Consider the following 10,798-nt stretch of genomic DNA (forward strand, 5'->3'; position numbering starts at 1 on the left):
GTAGCTCTAGGTGTGGCCTGAATGGCAGTAATGAGGGAGATGGAGACTCCTCCTCTTCCTCACTGCAAATGCTCCATGCTCCAGCTCCCACCCATGCTGGGCTGGGCAAGTGCTGGGGTGAAAGGGCAGGGGCAGCCGCTCCATGGGCCCCCTGTGCAGCCTGTGGTCCCTGAGGGGGCGGGGGGCTTCATAGGGGGGACTGAGATGGAAATTACCTGTTGGCTGGGGAACGGGGCGGCCTGGAAAACAAGGAGAAACATGGTGAGAGTCTCACCAGAGGCAGCCCCTCGGAGAGACCAGAGATCCTGCCCTAGCCCGGAGGTGCGGGGCAGACCCCATTAGGGACCCCTCATCCCCCATTAAAAACCCAAATCACGGTCTCACCCAAACAGGGCTGGATAGAGGGGTTCCCTGTGTGCACGTGTAGGTATTTCCCTGATCTGGATTCACTACTCTGTGCTTCGGTCTCTATTTCCAGAGAGCATTCAGCGAGGATGAATTCAACCAGGGTCACGCTTGTGTGAGCCACAGTCTCAGCTGGGAAGCTGCGTTTGTATTTTCATCCTGACCGAGGGCAGGCAGGGAGACACGGGCAGAATCAAGTGTCAGGAACAGCCCTAGACCAGACCATGGCTGTGCACATTTTGGAGGAGCCCGCGCTGTGTTTTTTTTATGCCAAAAGCAGCAATTGAAAATTTAGGGAAGAAGGAGGTGGCGAGGGGTGTCAGCAATCAGGAAACGGATTCTGATAAGCACGGGTGCAAGAGAAGATATACTATCCTTTCATACCACAGACACTTTTCCTCCAAAAAGAAAAAAACTCCACCTGCTGGAAATCGCAGGGAGCATTATATGTGAGAAATACGGCAGTAGCAGCACCCGCTAGTTCCCAGGTAGGTGTGAAAGCTGCCTGGGCCTCGCAGGGAGCAGAGCCGGGGGCAGCGCTTTCTCCTTTCTGCTGCTGCTCCTCATCTCCTGCCTCCAGGAAAGGGCTGTTATTCTCCCCTCTGCCGGTCCCAGTGCCGGGGGACGTTTTCTCCCTGGGTCTGGTGTAGGCGAGACAATCCTGCTCCTGTCCCACACCCCTCCCCGACTGTCTGGGCTAAGGGGGAGACCGGGACCCCTGGCACCTGCAGCCTCTCACACCTGCAGGGCTGAGGATCTGCATTATATTGCACTGAACAAACCCAGTCGGACCCCCCAGCTGCCAAAGTTTCCTTTGCTGGAGCAACAAGGTCAGAGCCCAGGGAAGCTGAAATGAAGGTCTGCTGGGACACTACGTTTTGCCAGGGGAAAACCTTGGTCTGCCCCAGCAGACGAGCAACAGGACAGAGGAGAGAGGTTTGGGGCAGAAAGCCCCCCTGATACCTCAGCCCCATGAAGTCCCACAGTGGGGTACACCCAGGGGCCCCCACCCCCTTGGGACTGGCACCTCCGAGCCCAGGGTCACTGCCTTGAAGCAGAGGAGAGGAAATGCCCAGAGTCAAGGCAGGGCAGCTCTGCCCACCCATGGCCCCTGCTCGGCCCTGCCCCTCAGAGGCGGGAGGGACAGTGGGATCCAGCCCCAGCCCCAGGAGGGGAGACACTGGCAGGCCCCTAACGAAGTCCAGGGCAGCTCGTGCTGGGGTGTGACAGGGAGCGGAGCCAGCAGACAGGCCTACAGGCCGAGCATTTTGCCCCACCGACGCCTCGGCTCCAGCATCCCAGCCGGGCCCCACTCACCTTTCTTGTTCCTCAGGTAGACGAGGAGTCCCAGCGCCAGGAAGATCAGCCCCAGCACAAAGCCCCCGACCCCCGTCAGCATCTTGCTCCTGCCCGAGTCTGACTGCGCCTCTGTGGAGACAGGGGCCGGAGGTGAAGGGCTCAGTCCGGCTCCCACCCCCTGCTCACACCCCTGCCCCTGTGGCAAAGGGGCCTGACCCTGGACAGCCCGTGTGGGGCTGCACAAAGGGAGACCCCTCCCCTCCAAGACCTCAGGGGCTGCCCCGGGCTCCCCGTTCCTTACCCCAGAGCACGGTGACGGGGCCCGGCAGGCTGCTGTGCTCCACCTGGCAGGTGTAGACGTCCCCGCTCCGGGGGGTCATTTCCAGCATCACCAGGATCTGGAAGGTCCAGTCTCCGTTCTGCATCAGCTCCGTGGACACCACTCCGGCCGTCTGCTCCTGCCCGTTCCTCAACCATTTCACCTCGATCCCGCCGGGGTAAAACCCCGTCACGGAGCAAATCAGTGTGTCCGGGTGGGCCTGGGCCCCTGATTTTGTTGGGGAGACTTTCACCTTGGGCTTCACTGAGAGGGAAAGAGATGGAGAGAATGAGCTGGGAGAAAGAAGGATTCCTCCATCAGGGAACGTTTTCTCCCCCAACCCCTGCCTGCCTCGGTTTCTCTCACCCCTCAGCCTGGAGTTTATTTAAGTCTTTACTTTGGTGCCACTATAAAACTGCTGTGTTTTCTCACATGCAGCACACATGCTTTTCCCCAAGAACAGCTAACTGGGCTTTGCAATGTGAATCTTAACTGAGGAATACGGTAAGAGCAGTTTCCGAGCAAATGTGTAAATCAAATGTGCAGGGACTTTCAAGAAGCAGAGCAAGTGGGAGCCTCCCTGCTGCTACTTGCTTACTTATGGTAACGAAATTTTTTCCCCCCGATGCATGTTGTTGCTGCTGCCTTCTCTGCTGCACGTTGCATTCAAGGCAGTATGATATTTTTATAATTAAAGCTAAACTTTCATTGCAGTTTCTTTTTTTTTAGTTGCACATGACCTGAATCCAGAAGGGTCTTTCAAAGGCTCTGGATTCCCTTTTTCATTCAAGATCTCAGGGGGAGACCTCTCCATTTTGGAGGCCCAGCTCTATGGCTGCAGCACCAAGTGTCCTGTCCTGGGTTAATGGCTTCCAGCTGTGGACAGCCAGGGGCTTTGCTTGGGAGTGGCAGTGAGTGGCAAAGATATCCCAGGTTTGGGACCTGTCCCTGTCCCCAGGAGACCGCTTCATGCGTCTCATAAGCAGGGGTTCGGGTTTTCCATTTGCTGCAGAAAAATGTGGATGTTGTCCTTTAAAGAGAAAAGGTGGTCAGGTAGAGGTGCAGCCCCGCATGCGAGTCCCCCGGTCTGCTACTCCTCACCCTGCTGGTGGCACGGCCTTACTCCATGGTGGCACGGCTGGCGGGGAGGTGTTGGTGGCAGCAGCAGCAGTGAGTCTTGCCACCCTGCTCCACCCTCCTGTGCCAGGTGCCACCAGCTGGGCCACAAAGGCAGCTCTTGCCTGGTGGTGGTCTGGCCAAGCTATAGCCTCACGCCCTGCTGAGGGCACACAAATCTGGAGGGGCATGTCCCCCTGCTTACATGCCACCCCAACTCATCACTCATGCTGTTGCCTATGGTTGGGCACCTCCCCTGCCCCATACAACCCCCTTCCCAATATACAGAGGGGCTGCAGCCTCGGGGAGGGGGAAGTGGATTGAAAGTGGGGCACCAGCAGGAGTGAGGTGCGTGGGGGGTTGCCTGGAGTAAGGGGAACTGGCAGGGGTGTGGGGGCTGTGGGTCAGGAGTGTGGGGCACCAGTGGGCATGAGGGACTGTGGTTCAAGAGTGAGGGGCACTGGTGAGGATGGGGGGTGCAGGTCAGGAGTGAGGGGTACCAGCCTGGCTGGGGGGGCTGTGGCTTGGTAGTGAGGGGCACCACCATGTCAGGGCTGCTCAGCAGCACAAAGCAGCAGGGGCAGGTGGGGAGGGGGCAGCTGCACCTGGACCCACATCCTGGTGAGTGAAGGGGGCAGGGGAAGCTCTGATTTTCCAGGATCAATGACCACAATCAAATACCAAAATACAGAGGTATTTGGATTGTATTTTATTGTAATGACTGAGGCACTGGCTGGTTTCCAAATTGGTTTAAAACTAAATATCTCAATAAACCTTGTGTGCAGCTGACACCTCTATATACAGGGGAGTTTCGTTTTAGTCATGGAAAAATGTGGATTTGGGGCTTTTTAATCACAGAATTTGGGATTTTTAAACACAGGACACCAGGATCCCTGCTCATCAGGATGAGATTCCTGTTACCCCCTGAACGCAGCGACTTGCCCCACACCCAGAGCAACAAGCTTGTCTTCTAGGAGAGGAGCGAGACCCTTCTGGTTTTCTGCCCTGCTGGAAATGGGGCGTTCCCCGGGACCTGGGCAGGCAAAGCTGTCTGGGGGCCCCAGGAAACCCCCGGGCTGTGGTGCCCCCTCCCAGACAGCAGGGACCTGCCCCCACCCCGGGGAAAGGCTCCACAGGGCTGAGCTCCCTGGGTCCTGCCTGTGGCGCAAGTGCCCCTGCCTGGCCCCCCGAAGGGCCTTGGGCAAAGCTCTTTGCAGTGACTGGTGTCTGGGGCAGGGAGCGCGGATCTCAGTCCCTGGTGGGTGCCGCGCAGCCTGCCCCCGGGCCCCGGGCCCAGCGCCCCTCACCAGCCACAGCAGTGCTAGGGGTGGAGAAGGGCCGAGCCCCCCGAGCCCACAGCTCCCATTGCTGCACCGCAGGCCGTGCCTGGGCTCCTGTCCGTCCTGACCATGGGCGACCCCTGCGCCCCTCCCCTCCCCCAGCCCTGGGGGGCTGATGCTCCTGGGGCACTTCTGCAACCCCGGTGTGACCGACTGCCCCCAGCTGCCCCCTGCCCCAGGAGTGTCCCTGCAGCTGCCCCATGGTCGTGCCCCCGCAGGGTGACAGTGTGACCCCCAAGTACAGCCCTGCACCCACCACCTGCCCCCCGGGATCTGCACTCCCACCTCCTCGTGTGCCCCACCATGTGATTTCTTTCCCCTCCCAGTCACACCTGCCCCTTCCTCTGCCCGCGCCCCGGCGCAGCGCTGCCCCTGCCCTGTCGGCGTGGGGGGGCTGGGGGGGGCAGCTGCAGCTCCTGCCCCTCCCCCCCGCCTCCCTGCCCCCGGGGAAGGCGCCCGACCCCCGTGGGCACCGCGCTGCGCCCTCTGCCACGGGCCTGCTCGGGCGGGGGTCAGACCCCGCCGGGCGCGCGGTGATGACGTCCCCGGCGCCCGCAGGGGGCGGGGCTGTGGGCGAGCACCCCGGGGCCTGGGCCTGGCCCCGCCCCCCGCCTCTGCCCCCAGCGACGGCCCCAGACCCGGGGCTCACCGCTGCGGCCGATCACGTGGCCTCGCTCAGACACCCCGTAGTTGTGTACCGGCAGAACGTGTCCACTGCGCCCCGTCTGTCCTCCATCCAGTCCTTCTGGCTGTTCCAGTACTTGGCGTCAGGCTCCCCCAGCTCCGTGTCCGCCACGTACACGCCCACGTCGCTGTCGAAGTGAAGCGAACTGCTGCTGGTTCCAGATGTACCCGGTACAGAACCTCACGCGCCGGGAGCCGTTGGTGTAGAGACACTCATGCTTGCCTGGTAGAGGAAGTGCTCTGGGGCGGGGGGACAGCGCGAGGCGGGTCAGGGCCCCCCACTGCAGACCCCCGGGGGCAGAGTGCCCGGGCAGTCACTGCTCTGGGACCGCACGGGGCCCCCCCCGCCATCTGCACCCCTCCCGCCCGCCCCCCCGGGCTGCCCGGCTGCCCCCCCACCCTGCCCCCCCAGTGACCCCCACCTCAGACCACTGCCCGTGCAGCCCCCGGTGTCCATCGGGGGTGTCACTGCCCCCAGCACTGCCCCGGCCGTGCACTGCGGGTCCCCCCGCACCCCCCCGACACCCCTGCCCCTAGCCCTGGGGATCATTTCCCTGCGCAGAAAAGCCCCGAGCTGCGCGGCTCCAGGCCCTGCCGGCCCCCCCGCGCCCTGCTCACCGGGGGGCTCCGTGCAATGGGCCACGCGGGTCCCCAGCACCGCCAGTGTCGCCAGCACAGCCCCCGCCCAGCGGCCCCCGGCCCCCGGCGTCCCAGCGGTCCCCATCGCGGCGCAGGGCAGAGCTGCCACCCCTCGATGTCCCGACAGTGAGACGTGCTCTGCCCCGCTCCGAGCAGCAGCCCCCCGCGACGCTGCCCCACCCCGGGGACAGCCCCTCGCCACCCCGGGGACCAGTCAGCATCGGGGCGGAGCGGCGTCATCTGTCGCCGGGTGCAGCCGGGCTCAGGGGGGCCCCGCGCCACACTTGTCCCTGCTGCAGCAGAGTGGGTGCCTGCCCCCGCACCGCCCTGCCCCGGGGCAGCTGGAGGGTGCTGGAGGGAGGGGAGCCCAGGGCCACGTCCACAGAGGGGCACGTTTTGCTCCCAGGGCCCCACCCCAGGGGGAAGCCCCGTCTCCAGGGCTCAGCCACCCCCGGGCTCCCTCAGCTCATCTCCCAGACGGTTCCCAAACCCTGACTTCTCCCTCCCCTCTGCATTTCCCCCCACACCCTGTGCCCCTGGGCAGGGCCCTTCCCCCCACGGCACAGGGGGGAGCTGAGCCCCAGAGCCGGGCAGTGCTGCGCAGTGCGGTACACGGGGCTCCTGGGGCAAGGTCAGGACCTGCACGCCCGAGTCCAGGCAACCTTCAGGACTGTGCCCCCATCTGCTCCCCCTGCCCCTCTGCCCAGCCTGCTGTGACCACCCAGCCCCGCAGACAGAGGTGCACCTGGGTGCTGAGGGTGGGCAGGATGGGTGCGCGCTGAGGAGTCCCAACCCCCCTGTGCACAGAGGGACTAGAGAGGGGTGCAGGGCTGCAGGGCTTTGGTCCCTGGGACCCGATCCCTGGGACTGGTGAAAGGCAGGGCCCCGTGTCCCATCTCCCCCGAGCCCCATGCATGGCACCTGCTGTCTGGGGGAGTTTGTCCATCTCCTCTGGGCTGCTGCTCCCCCTGCCATCGCTTCGTCAGCACAAGGATTTTCTCCCATGAGCGGATCCCCCCCAGCCCCCTCCTCTCTGCCCAGGGCAGCGTTGCATGTGCCCCCACCGCCCTGCTCTCGCTGTAGCTGCCTGAGCTTGTGTCCAGGGCAAGTGCCCCCAAGAGAGGAGCTGGCCAGAGAATGGGGCTTCCTCTGGGCCTGGCTGGCCCTGTGCACCCAGCCGGCCATGCAGAGCACCAGGGGGGTCAAAGCCACCTGCAGTACAGGGTCTTGGACACCTGGACCAATGGCTGGAGCAGGAGTGGGAGAGGGGAAGTGGAGCCCCTCACTCCCCATGCTGAGCCTGTGCTCCCACCAGCAGCTGGTGAGGGGGCTGGCGAGGGGCCTCTTGGGGAGCATGGCACTGCGGGGGGAGGCCGGGGCCCCGACAGCCCAGGGCTTTGGGGAAGGAGACGTGTTTTTTGTACTTCCCAACCTCCATGGGGTGGAGGCAGACACCCCGCTCCCCCAGCGGGACACTCACTTGCAGGAGACAGGAGGAGCAAGGGCGCCTGCAGGGACGTCCCGGGGCCACATCCAGCTGAGCAGGACCTGGCGTGACCCGGCCCCAGGGTTTTCCAGTCCCTGCCCAGGACTCGGCCACCCCAGGGGGGCTCAGCTGGGGATATTCCCCCTGGGAGTCACCACGGCACCCTGTGCACCCGCAGGCGTTGGTTTCTATCTCCACTCCTGGGGGGACATTGGGGTTTATGTAGGTCCAAACAGGAAAGTAAGTGAACATGGGCTCGTGACTCGGTGCTGAGAAGGGAGGTGCTTCCCGGGGCTATTGCGGGGTGGTGGGGAGGGGGCAGCGTTGGCAGGTTCAGGTCTGGGGGAGGAGCAGGGCAAGGGGGTCCCTGTGCACCCACCACTGGGGGACTGCCCCCCCGGCAGAGTCTGGCACTTGGGACCCCCTTGACCACAATGGAGGCTAGGGAGCACCTCTGGGGTGTTTGGAGCCGGAGGGACACTGGTGCCCCCGCAGAGCAGCGTCTCCCCCCAGTGCCGGCAGCCCCCGGGCAAGGACACAGCTGCAGAAATCAGACAGAGCCCAGCCTTGGGGTCTCCTGGCAGCAGGTCTGCCTGGTAACGGGTGACAACGCAGCGCTGGGGCATGTGATTGGTGCAGACCCAGAGCAGGCACCGCACCCACTGGAAAGTCCCTGCCCCAGTCTGAGCCCTGGTCCCCCATTTCCTCCCCTATTTCCCCCGTCCCAGGTTCCTGGGAGCACGGACCGGGAACCCAACCCTGGAGAGCCCCCGGCGCCAACCCAGCGGGGGCGGGGAGCAGCTCCCAGAGCCTCGAAGCCACGTATCGGGGAGCAGCCCTCAGCCTGGAGAGGGGCCGGGGTGGTGATAGGGTGGCCATTCGCCCTTTTTTATAGAGCACAGTCCTGTTTTCTGCTCCTCTGTCCTCTGTTGATACACAACTGGAAGCCTCGATGTCCTCTATTTTTCTCTTGAGGCACCCAACCTTTAGATTCGCAATTGAACTTTAGATTGTCTTCATTAGTTAATATAGTTGACATTTAATTAATCCCGTGTGTGTATTGGTCCTGGGAATGCCAACACAGCTCCTATTTGCCATGCTTCCTAATGGCATCCTTACGTCATGGCTGTTGCTTGCCGCTGTTAAACTTTTTTCTTCAAAGTAAGTTTGACATCGCCCTTAATTCAAAATGTCCAAGCGAAAGACGTGGTTCTTAGGAGCTAGCACTGAATTAGTTTAAAAAAAATGACTATGCAATAAATGCAACTGTCCTCTATTCTTGAGGTACCTCGATGGCCACCACAGCAGTGAAGCCAAAACAGAGCTGCTCAGCAAGCCTTGTCTGGAGCGAGCTGCAGAGGAAGGCTTGGTAGCAGAGCGCTTTCCCTGCCTACATTTCCCTTGTGAGACAGTATCCGCACAGCCAAGAGCGTGCACACTGCCATGGGGGCTCTAAGGGGACCATTTTCTAATGCAGCTGTTGAAGTCACCAGCACGTGAAGAGCAGTTTCAAGTGGGAGGATGTGACTGAAAGCTGGGGTTTGCTCAAAGGCGTCTTTCTGGGTGCCTCAAAACCACAATGTAACAGAGGTGAGAAAGTGAGCCATAATCTGGCAGGGTTAAATGCAGTGATGAAATAAACCTCTAAGTCTAGGCACAGAAGTTGCATTGGTCCCCGGATAGGTTGTGCCTGGGTTTGTCCTGGGATAAAAATATCCTGGATTGACGTGTACACACTTCACTCATGTAATCAGGGTTTAGTGAGTGGCTGAATGCAGTGCTGCTTTTCAGTCATTGAATTATTGATGACACCCCAGGATAACGTACAGATGCACTTGGCAATATCCTGGGATAAAATGTTACTACCTCTTATCCAGGAAACTTTGTTAGGATTTATCCTGGGCAGCGGACATGGACATCTGCAGGCTTGCACTTTGTCCCAGGACAAAACAATTTGTCCCAGTTAGATAAATGTAATCTGTTTGCATCCTAAGAGGATGGCGGGGAAGGGAAGTGGCAACAAATGTAAATGAAAGAGCGCCAAAATGCCAATCTGGGCAGCAGCGGGTATATGATGTCTCTGGGAGAGATGGCTGCTTAAAGCCAGAGCTCTAGGGGGAATCCAACACAATGCAAAGGCCTTGGTTCTTCCTTTTAGACTCAGAAACATTTCCCCCTCAATGATAGAGGGTAGCCGCACATAAAGAAGACTGATCTATAAGAAGGTTTCTCCTGCAAAGGAGATCACAGGAAACATGGTGAAGCAACAAGCTGACTCTGGGCACGTCTACGCGTGCAGTCAACGTACATGAATGAACTACACAACTTATTGCTCTGGAGTGTTTTGCTCCTGGGTGTGCCATGTGAATGTGTGCAGCACATGAGTTCAGTCGGCGCAGCCTGGGCATGAAGGGGACCGGCGGGCAGCCTGCCAGCCAGGACTGCTCTGACCGGGCTCCATGTGCAGCAGGGAGGGGGCTGGCCGAGGCAGGAGGTGCTTCAGCGTGGATCTAGTTGGCAGCCCCATCCTGAAGCATCCTCCTGCCTCAGCCAGCCCTGTCACCATCCAGATGTGCACTCTGGCATATGAGACCAGGCCACCCCAGGGTAGTTACTGTGTTTAGCAGGACTACCCTGCAGCTGTATTTATTAGTCTACTGAGACCTAACAGTGTCGCACGTGTAGACGGTGCCATTTTACTGCACAGCGAACAGTGTGCTGTGCAAGAAACATCTTGTGTAGACTGCCCGAAGCATCACCAATGATGCACAGCATGTAAGGTGCCCCATCCATCTCAGCAGCCTTGGGACTGACTTCACTTGTCTCGACTCAGAAAGCAAAAATGAAACACAGCAGGAGGGGCTGCACCTTTGCACTTCTGTTTACCCAAGAAAGACAACAGCCACCACAGAGGGTACGGCAACAGGAGTTTGGAGTCTCAGCAGCCCAAAGCTGCTGGAGAACAACTCTGAAGCACAAGCACATGTCAGGCAGAGATGTTGAACCCCTGAAGTAGAATCCAGCCCTTCCAACTGGGGCCTGGCAGCAGGGCACGGCCTGGCAGAGGAGTTACATTTATGGTATGTACAACATGTCAGTAAACAGGTTTATCTGTCAATAAGAAGTGTCCAGTGTCAATAAATAATACATGGATACATGTACATATACATATGTGTGTGTGTGTGTGTGAGCGTGTGTGTGTGCATATATGCAGGGTCTTATTAAAAGTCATGTAAACTTATAGTCCTGCAAACCGTGTCCCAGTACAGTTATTTATTCAAGACTGGAAGACTACACCCAACTGAAAACTGGGCAACTGAATATCTCACTTCCGTGTAACCAGGGAAGATTTTGCACTAGAGAAAAGAACTAAACTATTCCACTGAGCATAATATGAATAACAATTTTAAAAGAATATTTTATGGGATGCATTCAAGGCAGTAATCAGAGGCACCCTAATAACTGGAGTCTTGCCCAAGAGAGATTAGAAGAGAGGAAATGAAGAATGAC

The 10,798-nt window shown here is 59.7% G+C and overlaps 1 long non-coding RNA gene and 1 pseudogene across 2 annotated transcripts; one reads left to right on the forward strand and one right to left on the reverse strand.

Annotated features, from left to right (window-relative positions):
- Positions 1–245: 245 nt before the first annotated feature.
- Positions 246–6,021, reverse strand: LOC149852904 (DLA class II histocompatibility antigen, DR-1 beta chain-like; annotated as a pseudogene). The gene is made up of 4 exons (XR_016439256.1): positions 5,782–6,021; positions 5,129–5,403; positions 2,006–2,287; positions 246–1,833 (listed from the first exon to the last, which is right to left on the reverse strand). The product of XR_016439256.1 is annotated as a DLA class II histocompatibility antigen, DR-1 beta chain-like (transcript).
- A 16-nt stretch (positions 6,022–6,037) lies between these two features.
- LOC149852905 (uncharacterized) lies at positions 6,038–10,449 on the forward strand. Its single transcript, XR_016439257.1, has 2 exons — positions 6,038–8,878; positions 9,447–10,449. It is a non-coding gene; the product is annotated as an uncharacterized LOC149852905 (long non-coding RNA).
- The last annotated feature ends 349 nt before the right edge of the window (positions 10,450–10,798 follow it).

Source organism: Crocodylus siamensis, chromosome 15 (assembly GCF_052110815.1).
Source record: "Crocodylus siamensis isolate JL-2025a chromosome 15, ASM5211081v1, whole genome shotgun sequence".
Lineage (NCBI taxonomy): Eukaryota > Metazoa > Chordata > Crocodylia > Crocodylidae > Crocodylus > Crocodylus siamensis.